General features: G+C 41.8%; 1 long non-coding RNA gene across 2 annotated transcripts in view; it reads right to left on the minus strand.

Moving 5' to 3' along the window:
• Positions 1-761: 761 nt before the first annotated feature.
• Positions 762-13,455, minus strand: part of LOC308622443 — a 41,884-nt gene continuing 29,190 nt past the window's right edge. Inside the window, exons 1-5 of one of the 2 annotated variants that reach the window (XR_014016634.1) lie at positions 6,526-6,580; positions 6,116-6,236; positions 4,289-4,405; positions 2,969-3,112; positions 762-839 (exon numbers count right to left, since the gene is read on the minus strand). This is a non-coding gene — a long non-coding RNA (uncharacterized lncRNA). Of the gene's footprint in view, positions 840-2,968; positions 3,113-4,288; positions 4,406-6,115; positions 6,237-6,525; positions 6,581-13,455 lie in introns of those variants that run through there. The other variant, XR_014016633.1, reaches the window with a different exon arrangement.

A 13,455-nucleotide genomic window follows, 5' to 3' on the forward strand; every position in this document is an offset into this window, starting at 1 on the left:
TAACTAAAGGACCACAATTTGTTAAATTGAGATTGGCAACGCTGCAGTTTCTTTATGAGAAGGCCTTCCTGTTATCTCAGAGTTAGCAGCTTCTTTGACAGCAATGTTACATTTCACTCGTTTTGCTGTCTTTTTAAAAATCCTCTTTCCATTACTTCATTTTCACTTTGATTGATAGAGCAGAGGCAAAGTATCTCTCCTATATTTCTCAGATTACAATGAATCTCTAATATTAAAAAATCATTAGTATGACCCATTTCTTTTCATTAAAGAACATGGATCTTTTTAGCATGTCTTTCTTTCTGTTTATCTTTCTTATTATTTCTCCTTTTATTTCCATTTGGTTTTCTTTTTTGTCTAGATCTTTCCGTTTATCTTCCTTGTCCATGGTTGATACCCTAGGAGAATTCTAAGGATTGCCTTTCTTTTCTGCTGTTTTGATCTTTCTTTGTAAAATTTTACCTTCAGTTAGTTAATTATCCATGCATTCTTATTTGTAGCTGCACATATTAAAAGGCAAACGTTTCAGAGGGCAGTTTCTCTTTAATATGACCTGAATGAATGAGGCATCATCCTTCCCCATATTCTGCCCTTTACAGGAGTTCAAATGCAAATAAGGCTTACCTCCCTGCACCTGAAGTCAAAGAAGTAAAACAGGGAGATCAGGTCCCATCACCGGCAGTCACATGTAACAGCTTCCTTGGGTTGACTCTTTCCCTCTCTTTCTAATTGTAGTATCCTGAGCACCAGCTGTTTAATTTCCATCAAGCATAGGTGTAGTTTAGTTGTTTGACAAGAGGAGAATATGGTTGAAAGCCTCAAGTGAAGAGTCTGGCAGCCTGTAAAAGCAATTTCCAAAAATGAAACCTAGTCATCATAAACTAAAGCACAAACACATGTAGCAGTTTACAGTACTTTTGGTTTAATCTCAATTACTCTCTTTCTCCCCTGGACTACAAATCCAGTATAGTTTGCCATTAATTTATTGAATCTGGTTTTGGACAATGCTTCTGTAGTGTAGCTGCACGTCCCGGTACTGTATCCTCTGACCTTTATTTTCCATGTGTTACAAAAGGATAAAAAAATTGAGATTACGCTTTGCATAAACTCTAATTTGCACAGTTCACAGCTACTACTTGTGCAGTAATTGCTTTATGCAGCTGTAATCCATAACCTGTGAAGACAGCACATCATCTAAACCCCATTCCAAATAATATTTCTGTGTAGTGTTAGCTGTGAATTTACCCTGTACAGCTGTATCTCTATAAATATAATTACATGTATTAATAGTCACAGAAAGACTGTAAGTGAGCAACTATTTTTATGAAACGCACCACTATGGATAAATTAACTTTTACAGAAATCTTGTTTACTGTATGATATTCTAAAACACTGTCAAATAAAATATATATCCAAAAATATTTTCTTTTTCCAACTATATAGGCTGTGTGTTGTCGACTGGAAAAAAAAAAAAAAGGCATAGTGTGCGAGTTGTGAGTTAAGTTTTATTTGGGGCAAAATGAGGACTATCGCCCAGGAGACAGCATTTCAGACAGCTCTGAGAAACTGCTCCAAAGAGGTAGGGGGAGAGGTATTATATAAGATTTTAGCAAAGGTGGGGTACGTGCAGTCAGGCACACATTTTCACAGAGGCTTGCTGCTAGTCACGAGGAGCACATGTCCCCATTAATGATTTTAGTGCTTTTCTAGCTATGAGGAGATGCAAGATTTGGACTCATACAATATTTTCCTGAAAATATCTAACTAACTATCTGAAGACCTGTTCTCCCAGAGCACAGAGTGCTCATTCCTGATCTCCACCCTGGCCTCCATTCAGGGGGTGTTGAAGGTCAGTGACTACAGTGGCTAGTGACCTAATCCTTGTAGAGGCAGGTGGCAAGTGCCAGTTTTTAGTTGGCAGGGCCCCCTCATGGTCATAAATTCAACCATGGTTTGGGAGGCATTTCATGACCATTTTGTCCCATGGTGCTAGGAATGCTCATTCCTAAGTCAGGCGAGGATTTCATTGATAGGCCACTCAGTGTGCTATTACTGGACTAGGCCTTATTAACAGTAGTCAAAAGTCTCTGGACCACCTGTCTTAATGGTCTGTTACAGTCCAGGAAATAAAAATTCCCTCTTGTTGCTTCTTCCCATATCTAGAGTTACACTATTAAAATCATTGTTCTCATATAGAACTATATATGTGGTCAACTGCTTCAAGTCACCTAGTCATCATATTATCAGAGGTTCAGTCACACATTTGATAATGCAGGAAACAACAGTTTTGTAAAACAGGCAATATACAAATAACATAGCTAGCAGTATTAGTAAGGTCATAAGTAAGAATTTAAGTCGAGAGCTTCCATTAGTCATATCCCCAGGTTGTCTGACTTAGTTTGTTCTTACCAATCCTTGCCTTTAAGGGAAATCATATACTGGCATTGTCCATAAGGTGCCCAGCCCAATTTCCTCGTGTTCCTAGTCTGGTTATCCTTAGTATGGTTTGATTGTACCCAACATAGGGAGCCTTTAAACTTAAATGACCATAGCCTAGTGTTAACCACATAAATCCATCCCACAATTTCGGGAGGTTATATTCTTTGGCTGAAATTTTGCCTGTTGCTCTGATTGAACTTGAGTAACTTTACAAGAAAATTCATACTTAAGGCCAGGGTCAGAGCAGGTGTTAATTGCCCAGGTGAGGGGACCCCACCTTGTAATATCAACAGTATCCTGAACAGAACTATAATTTCTTTCTTTTAGAATAAATTTCCTAAGAGCCAACCAATCAGAGCCTTGGACAGGAGAAATCCACCAAGGTAACCCAGAAGTATGAGACATAGGTCACAAACCCAACGACTGGATTGAATTTTAAAACAAGCATAGGATCATGCCCATGATAGAAAAACATTTGATTCTTATACAAAGGTCCAAGAAATCAAGAAAACACAATAAATGATCTTACGAGTCAGGTGCAGCTGACTACTTCCAATGTTGTCTTCTTCTCATCCTGGTATGAGTGTAGTTTCTCCTCTGTTTGAGTGTTGTTTTAAGGTGATTTTGACATCAGCAGCCCTCTCTATAGACCAGTCCAGTGCAGGGGCCCTTTCTATGTGAAAATATTAATCCAAGAGTCAGTTCCCTTCAGTCTTGCTGTGCATGAGCTAGTGCAGAGTACCTGATAAGGGTCTGTCCATCTAGGTTGGAGATGGCCCTTTAAAAGATGTCTTTTTCCAGTACACATAATGACCTGGTTACAGGTCTTGGGACATCTGCTCTTCATCCAAAGACATATGATATAAGCTTCAGAAGAAACAGACTTAAGAGTGTCCTATTAATGACTCAGTTAAATTTAATATAACAGCAAGGAACTATCTGAGAAGTCAGTCTTAGGCAGTAAATGCAGAACTCAACAAAACTAGAATTTAATATTCACTGAAACATAACTTTTTCTAAAATTACCCTTATTTCTACCAAATATAGCCAAATTAAGACCAATTTGTAAAGTAAGTCTAGTCTCCATAAACTTGGCCTGATGATTTATATAAATGTAATTGATCATATAGGCTTTTCTTTTTTTAAAAAAAATGGCTTTGCTAGAACTTTTATAAGGAGTCTCAGATCGAACTTTTTTTTTTTTTTTTTTTTTTTTTTCTTTTTGCGGTATGCGGGCCTCTCACTGTTGTGGCCTCTCCCGTTGCGGAGCACAGGCTCCGGACGCGCAGGCCCAGCGGCCATGGCTTACGGGCCCAGCCGCTCCGCGGCATATGGGATCCTCCCAGACCGGGGCACGAACCCGTATCCCCTGCATCGGCAGGCGGACTCTCAACCACTGCGCCACCAGGGAGGCCCAGATCGAACTTTTAAAAGGCCTCTCAGGGCTAGGAAAGTCACAGACATTGTCTTACAGATTTAGGTGAATTCCTCCTTTTTCACGGTCCCCCAAATACCTTGAGATTCCTGCACCTGTTAGGAGGTGTCCTTCCTAATTTATCTGATAAAGCTACTGGGAACCTATGTGTTTCCAATCTCTGGAGGGATCAGATAGAGAGGCAAGATAAATGTTTCAGTTCTGCTTACAAAGGTATAATTTACCAAATTGCTATAAATCACAATTAGCTTGAGGAAAAGGGTTTCCTTATATCTGGAAAACACAGATTAAAACCAATTATTTCTCAGACAGAAACCATAAAAATTATAGCCATAGCCACCAGTTCACTCAGTCCTACTGTTAACAGTTTTACGAAGCCATCAGGTTTCCCATTAGAATTCTTTAACTTCTTACCCAGTTCAGTGTTATGGTCTGAAAGTCAGAAACCTGTATTTGTCAGAAAGTCCTTTCTGGAAATCTTCTTGAAGAGGAAGCATTTTTGTAAAAGCATCAGAGTGAAACCATAACTGTCTATAATGACAAAAGATTTAAGGCACCTTTAAAATCTGATTATAATGCAATTGACAAACTTGGTTACTGCTGTGACATACAACACTTTAATAACTAGAATTATGACTGATAATTTTACCAGGAGATACCAGATTTTCAAGAATTCCATATAATTTCTAGAACACCTATATTAATAACATTTTCCCATTAATATAACCTAAGAAGACTTATTACTCATTTGACAATACTTCCCGTGTAATTTAACCTGCCAAATGGACCTAATTAGTTTGATATCTGTCTTTGGGATGTTTCAGGGACCCTTTGAAGCATTCCAAAGTTAGCTAGAGGTTAAAGGAACTTCATTAGGATTTGATTTGGGAAGTTTTGTTAAAAAAAAAAAAAAAAAAATCAAAAAGCTTTAAAACACTTGTCAGATAGGATCATAGGTCACTGTGGAACAATATTCACTTAACCAAAGTGGCAGTAAAAGATTTCAAAGGTAAATACAGATCAGATCACTTAAAACGTAAAGAAACTTAAAATCTGTTATCAAAGGCAGCTCAACATTTTAAGAAAACTTTTCTCCTAACAGAGATAAAAACCAAATTCAAGTTTTGCACCAGCTTACTTTTAAAATTCATTTACTCCACTAAATTTATTCTAGACTTAGCCAATCCTGACCACGCACAAAACTTTTTTGTCGGCAGTGCTAATTTGAAGGAAATAATTACTGGAAGTTGACTTGAGTTTTAAAAACTGCAGTTCTCACAGATTTTTAAAGGATAAGTTTAATGCCCCAAACAGGACTTCTTTGAAACTTGACTTTAAATAAAGTGAAATTGCCAGGGCAAAATCTGTTAACTTTTTTCACCCAAGTAAACTGAGAGTTTTCTTGTATACAATCTAGTTGCTATTTTCCTGTCAGCTGACTACATCATTTATGAATTGGCAGTATGTTTCTGTTGCTTGCTACACTGATTGATACTGAGCCTTTTTTTCAAAAAGGATTTAAGGTATCAATTACCAGTAAATTCCATCACATTTTTTCCTTTTAATTCTGAAATTTTTTCATGCAAAATCCCAAGTTTATGCAGAAGCCAACATTTAGTGAAAAGCAGTGTAAAGGTCCAAAATGAATGGCCAAGAAAACCGTTTGCAACATATTACAATAGCTACACTAGGGAGAAGAGAGAGTTCTATGAACAATAGGATGATGACAACCCTGCCATCAAGGAGATTACAACCCAAAGAAACAGTTCTCAACCCTAGTCCTGTCAAGACTTCCCACTGATGTCAACAGGAGACCTAAAATTCCCAAGCTGTTTTTTACTCCAATATAATTTTTTAAAAATTAAATCTCCAAAAGAAATAAATTAAATCTATGTATCACTCTTAGAAAAGGGAAGAAGCTGATACAAAGTGTGAAATCAAGCACAAAAGTTGAGATATTTACAATAAATATATGTCATTCTTTATGAACTAATCCGAGAATGGCCAAGTGCAAGCTGAAAAAGCAAAAGACACATAAAACAATGTAGTTAACAAAATGAGGTATAAATATTAATTTTGCACATCTGATTACTATTCTAAAAGAAAATAAAAGTCATCAGGGCATCAAAACGACCACAAGTCAGAGACCAAAGAGACTAGGGTAGGGGCCGAGCAGCACTAGGGCCAGGCAGGTGAGGAGCCTGGCCTGGAAGGACAAGCGTCTCACCATGCATGACTCACATGTTTCCAAGGTTAGGCCGGAAAATAAAAAGTGAAGAGAGCCAGGTGGAGACTGGGCGGAGCAACAAGCACATCCCTCCTCTGAAGCTGTCATTTTGTCAAGTCCAAGTCCACTATGGAACTTTCAGTTTCCCAAGTGAGGAAAAAAAACAAGAAAAAAAAAAGAAATCAGCTTTTTATATGAAATTTTATGTTTTTTTTAAAAAAGTCTGACCAGTTTAATTCACATTTTTAAGAAACACTGAACAGGAAGACAAGACACTTCCACAGCAAGCCATCTGCAGACAGAGTCTGGCCCACAGCCCACCAATTTGCAGCCTCTGTCTTGGAACAACAGCCAGGCTTTCAGCAGAGAATCCCTCGCTTTCATCACGATCTGATTCACCTTCCAAGCAGTGGATCAGACACACCCCCAGAAACTGTGAAGTGTGTGGCTCCTGAGGTCTGTACATGCCTAGAAGAGCTTCAAATGTGTACTCCAAGCGTCAGGCACTCGACCAGAAACCTGATTGATGTTCCTGCAGTAGAGGTGGGTTTGCTGTGAAGCTGAAGAAACTGAAGCTTGCATAAGCCCTAAAGCTTACTTGAAATTTTACATTTTCTTTCATATTGAGTCTCCCCCCAAGCTTGGGGGTCCCCAAAGATGAATCTGCCCCTGCCCTACTGATACTATTTTTTAGGCCAAACTCAGCAAAATCGAGTGACCTAATTGCTGAAGAATTTGGATTTCATAGAGATTTCTTTTTCAGCTAACCATAGTGCCAGACACGATGCCTATAAAATCACCAGAGTGCTTTCCAAGTCTTAAACTACTAAGAGCACTATGTCTAATGACAGTGCGTGATTCTGCATCATGTCTAGTTTATTTAGGGCACCAATTAAATGTGTAGAGATGATTATGATTATTGGTGGTAATAGCAGCTGTAGTCTGTAAACATGTGGGTATAAACAATGGAGCAACAACCTAGAATTATACTGACCTCTTCCTGGGCATTTGGCGGCATGTCACCCAGGCAGCCCAGTGATCAGGCACTCCAGAAAAGTTGAAGTCTGTCCCACGACCCTGGCGAGGGTAACTGGCAACCACAAATGAGAGCCGTATCTGTTCTAAAAGGTTCTGAGAGTTTTATGTGATCTTTTCTTCCGATGAAACTGCCTCTTGGAGAGTGATTTCACCTGGAAGAACCTGGGAATCTTGTGAAGCAACAAAGTGACCTTGTGTCATTGAGTGGAAGGTAAATTTTCTAAAACCCTAACAAGGTGTATCCATGTGAAAGGAAATGCAACCTCCGCTATGATTTCTTCCTAGGTCAACTGCCTTCACACTGAGGAACACACCTTCCTGGGGCACAGAGTCTTTCTAGGAGACACACAGGCACGGATGGCTTAAATGGAATCTATTTCCAGAACTTCAACTTCCATCTTTATGCATTTCAAACCTGTGGACTGCCAATTGCCCATTCCCAGTTGCCCTACACAAGGACCCTTCGCATTATGGAAGAAAGGCGGACCTATCACCTAACCTAAATTTTACTCTGGTTCATCAACCTGAAGTGTAAAACCTCTCGGGCATTAAACAAAGTGACAACTGGAGAATGCAGCCCTCCTGAGGGACAATTCAGGAGAGCAAACTAGAGAGCATCAGTAAGAACTGATGTAGGCAATGCCTTCCTTCAATCCAAGAGCCCTGGTAGGGTTCCTATCTATCTAAGAATTAGCACCCACGTTTACCTGAATTTTAAAATAAAGTCAGACTTTTTCTGATTGAATGTGTGGTTTGGCTATTTGTCTGGCTTGACCACAAAGACTGGCTTTGCCAGTTAGATTATATGGCAGTTATTTTCCATTAAGTTGAATGAGTTAAATCTACGACTATAAGGTTTAAATAAAATATACTTAAAGCATATATAAAAGAGAAAATACATCCTTTGCAATATTTAAATTTGTGATAAGAATGTGGATGTCAACTTAAAAATGAAATCAGACCTAGAGTTTTATAAGATTATTTTAGGGGCTATGTGAACCAAAAGGAGCAGTCACTCAGGCAAACCTACTTAACTCAGCTTAATAAACGTTTTTAAACAGTGTCGAGTACCTAGTATCTATAAAACATTACAGGTGAACAGAACACTGCCCCTGTTCTCAAGTTAGGAGATCAAGATGGAAAGCAGCAAGCATGACGTGGTGATGCTGGACTCTGTAGGATGCAGAAATGGCTGGAGGCAGTTAGAAGTCATCCTGGATAAGGGGCATTTCAGTTGGGTTTTGAAGGATGGGTAGAATTTCAAGAGGTAGAGGAGGTGTAAGGGATAGAACAGCATGAGGGAAGTCAGAGTTAAGAAACTTGGAAGTAGGTTAGAGAAACAGTGAATTGTTTATTTTGACTGATACTGTGACAGAGAGACAGAGAGAGAGAGAGAGGGAATAGGATAAACACAGGTAGGGTCAAGCAGATCACAAATGCTGTTAGGGAGCAGTTGAGAGTCATTAGAGGTTTCTGAGCAAAGAAAAGATGAACTCAGCCCTGGGCTCTGGGAGGAAGCCCTGGCAGTCCCGTCCAGGTACAGTGGAGGTGGGAGACACTCTGGCAGGTACTGACATCCTCCAGGCGAGAGAGAAGGAGACGTGAGCACCTGTCACGGTGCCAAGAACTAGTCAGGGACTCTGACTTGAGCACAGGGTAAATATGTGACACATATACATTTTTAAATTGCTGTTCCTATTAACGGAGGGATATATAAACATCTGCAGTGGTTGCTCTGGAATTCTCACTCAACAGATATTTATCAGGTGTCAGCCATGTGCCAGGCAGTGTGCAGAGGGCTGAGACTATAATCTTAAACTAGACAGGCACTACCCACCCCACAGAGACCGCACACCTTCCCCAGTTTGCCTAGGATGGTCCTGGCTTTAAAACTGTGAGTGGGCATCCCAACAAACCCCTCAGTCCCGGGCAAACCGGGATGGTTCAGATGGGCCAAGCTGGCAAATCTGAGGCCCGACAGCAGCCGGTCACCTGAGGGCAGAGGATTTTGAGAGCTTGCCTGCAGGAGGCTGGAGAGCTGCGGGGTCAAGATCTCACAGAGCCTAACCGGCCTTGGCCAGGACTTGGGCCTCCATGCCACAGTCAGCAGGAGGCCACGGGTGGGTGTTCATTGGCAGGACGACCTGATGTGATGTGGGCTCCCATACAGAACACGGGGCTAGAGGGGAGACCACCTTTGTGCTCCCTACTCCCTGCCTCTCTCCTTTCTTCTCCATCCTCTGCTGGAGGCTGCAGCCCTCACAGGCTGCCGACACTGAGCTCGGCCTCTCCCAGCTCCTGTCTCAGGCAGCCACCAGCCTTTCCGGGAGGACTCAGGAAGCCCTGCTGGTGTGTTTCAACTCTTCGAAGAGCTTTCCTGGGCAGGTATCTCATCAGTAAACAGGCTCACAACTCTTACAGATTCTCTGCTCTTTTCTCCATCATCAAGATGTGGATTGAAGATTCATCTTGTGTTCCTACAATTAACCCTCATGGTGCCTGATATATAATAGGCACTCAGTGAAATACTTGCTGAAGGTTGGGTAATTTTTTTAAAAAACGGCCTTATGTCTAAATCCAATACAGTTTCCCTTGAATAAAAATGGCTTTCAACATGGTAAGTGGCCCTGACTAGTCAGAGTAGACAGTTCGCAATTTTTCTCAAGTTTGCTGCTATTTTTACAAAATTCTGAAAGAAGGGCTTGATGTTTTTCTTTGAACACCACTTGGAATGAAGGCTAGCTTCTGCAGCTCAACCAGGTGCTTTATCCAAAATAAACCCAGTAACTATTTCCCCTTGACTTTCTCCTGTTCTTGCTCAGGCCCAGCTCTGTCCCAAAGCCAGCAGGCCTTGAGAAGACCCAGCTCTGGCTCTTATTTCATGAAGGTAAGGTCAGGACCAGAGAGCAACAGAGACAGGGCAAGCCTTCTTGTTCCAGCCTTCCTTGCTCAGAACCCAGGGAGAGACTTTCCACTGGCATCCTTAGCTGAGTTCTAGCACACCGGGTCCAGCTGGTCAGGGTCCCTCAGATGAACTTGGCCTCCCCACTGTAAATGTTTGCTGGAAGCAGGCAAAAGGCCCCTGCGGGTTTTGGCCTTGGACTTTTCCAGACTCCTCTGCCTCTCTGCTCCAACCGCAACTCTTCCCAATACCACACACACACACACACAAAGACACCTGTATCCCATCTGACTCCCTGCCCAGGCTCCTGTCACTCGTGTCAAGCAGCCTTTGAGTGACCGCACTTTGGGCTCAACTCCTCCAGCCAACCTCAGCCCTGCAGCCTGTACCAGGGCCCTGATACTCACCCGCTGGCCCCTTGCTTAAGGGGCTCCACCTGAACTCCTTACATTGACCTCTCAGGATCAAAGACCCTCGTGGTCTGCTCTCCACTAACCTTCCTGCCAGATGAAGCAGATCATTCACAACCCGTCCCCAAACATATTTTCACTCTCTGTTTTTAATCAAAGTCAACAAATACAAAACTCAGATTTTTTTTTTCTTAACCATTGCTATTATCAAGGAGCTAATGGTGTAAGGACTTGGTAGGTCTTAAAATATAGTTAGGTATAGATATCTTAAAAAACGAAGGAGTTATCTGGAACAGGCACCCACATTCAAGGGGTGGGGCAGCCAGCAATGATTTTGTCCTAAATTATTCTGCCAAGACACTTTCAAACAGAAGCAGTGAATAGTCTGAACCACTCCCAGAAGACTGGCTGCTGCAACAAATAAATCCACTCCCACCTCCAAAGGCTTCTCACTCAGGTAACAGACCAGGAGTTGCTGGTTGAAGAAGGAGAGTTTCCTTATTTAGTGATTCAGAGACATGTTCCTTTCATTCTATGGCTCCACCATCCCCTAGAGCCTTGCTTGCTTCTGAAAGAGGGTCTGAGCACAAACAGCACCGCTATCCCCTGGAAGCTTGTTAGAAATGCAAGATCGCAGACCCTGCCCTGGACCTACTGTACCAGCCCGGTGTTTTAAGAAGATCTCCAGATATGGGTGACACCGACACACACCGAAGTTTGAGAGGTCCTGCCCTAGAACCTCAGAGCCCTCTATATCCAGATAGCCAAAGGGGAAAGAGGGCTTCAGTGAGCATTCCATTGAAGTCCCAGCCTACAAATGGCAGGTCACTGCCATTCCCATTCCACTGGTCAGAACTAATCACACGGGCACACTTGACACAAAGGACTCTGGGAGATGCAGTTCCTGACTGGACAGCTGTCTGGCAGCTCCCACTCCACACTATGAAATTGGGAGGACAGATTTTGGTGGACAAACAGACATTTCTGACTCAGAGTATTTTTTTGTATTTTTTTCCATGAGAAGAAAGAATATTTCCTCCTCTCTCCTAGAAACAGTTTTAGGATAAGGTGACATGGGAATTTTTCCAGCTTCTTTTGAGGTATTTTTGTGGATTTTTTCCAGATTTATTGAGAAATAACCAACAAATAAAACTATATACTTAAAGTGTAAAACATGATGATTTGATATACATACACATTGTGAAATGATTCGAGTTAATGAACACATCCATCACCTCACACTGTTGACGTGTGTGTGTGTGTGGGGGGGGGTGAGAATGCTTCAGATCTACTTCCAGCAAATTTCAGGTATACGATTCTATATTATTAACTATAGTCACCAAGCAGCTTCCACTGTGAAGGTGGTCCAGCCTGGGGCTAAATGGATCAATGTACTGGACAAGTAGATGTTCCCATGAACCATCATATCCATGAGGGGCTGTGACCACATGTGGTTTCCATCAGTGCTGCTTCCCTCCTCACCCTTCACACAGAGGGCATCCCTGAATGACCTTATCTTCTGAACAAATCTGAGGCATCCAACCAGGGATCAGCAAACTTCTTCTGTCAAGTGTCAGATAATAAATATTTTGAGCTATGCTGGCCATTCTGTGTCTGATGCAATCACTCAGCTGTCGTTCTAGCATGAAAGTAGCATAGACAAAATGTAAATTAATTCACATTATATAAACAATATGGGAGAACTAATTTATTTTACAAACCTTTATTGAGTATTTATTAAGCTACTTAATGCCTCTGGTCCAGTCAAAATGTAAACTCTGAGGGCAGGAATCATTTCTATCTTCTTCCTTACTATAACCCTTGAACATGTCACCATAACTGGCACATTTAAATGAACGACAGAATAATTAAATGAATGCCACACATGGGGAAATTTGCAGATTGGAGGAGGTGTGGCAAATGCTCTGAGGTCCATCCTGGCCAAGGGGCCCACACAGGGTGGCCATGTAGCACAGGATAAGCATAAGACAAGAAAAAGTCATCAGCAAGGTCATTAATCTTTGGCAACCTGGCCCAGAAGGGCCATCACAGAACACGAAAGCCTGAGGCTTTCACCTTCTTGTCCAATACATCAGACCATTTAGCAGCAGAATGAACCACCTTCACAAAGGAAGCTGCATTGGTGACTATAGTAAATAATACTGTATTATATACTTGAAATTTGCTGGGAGGAGATCTTAAGCATCTTTACCATGCACACCTCCTTAGTGAGCAGGAGGCCAAAGGGCAAAGAAACACTGCTTTGACGGCAAATACCAGGCCCTACCCCAGGCCGTGCGCGACATGTGTGTGCAAAGGAGAAACAAGCAGGGCTCTATTAACAGAGCACTTGTCATGGTGAGAGTCTCAAAAATCGAATATGTAGGCCCTGGACAAGAGCAGAAGTCACACTAAAGGGACTGCAAAGAGGAGAAAACTTGGTCAAGGTCAGGAGCAGTAACAAATAATGAGGAAATTAGCATTTAATTACCATAAGCTGTGTGCCCAGCACTTTTACATATACTGTCTAGCTTTATCCTCACAGCAACCTCGTACGTTCATAATATTCTTCCCACTCTTCCAAAACTGCTTCTGTTTGGGTCACACTATCTCATTCCAAGACTTACTGTAAAGCTACACAGAGCACCTCAACTCCACATGATTAACATTTGGGACTGGATAATTCTTTGTTGTGGGAGGTTGTCCTGTGCATTCGTTATAGGATGTCTAGTAACACCCCTGACGTCCACCCACCAATTATGACAATCAAAATGTCCCCCTACGTTGCCAGATACCCTGGGGTGGGGGGAGGGGGCACAGACAGAACTGACCCCAGGGGAGGAGCTCGGAGCTACAGTAATCAAGACTGTGAGGTGCTGGCAAATGACAGACACAGGTCAATGCAACAGGAAGGGGCCCATAAACACATCCAGACACAAGCCTCCATGGCAATTCACAGGAGACAGAACAGTCTTTTCAACGGATATATATAAATGTACCTTGA

The sequence above is a fragment of the Mesoplodon bidens genome (assembly GCF_964165515.1).
Source record: "Mesoplodon bidens genome assembly, chromosome: 9".
Lineage (NCBI taxonomy): Eukaryota > Metazoa > Chordata > Mammalia > Artiodactyla > Ziphiidae > Mesoplodon > Mesoplodon bidens.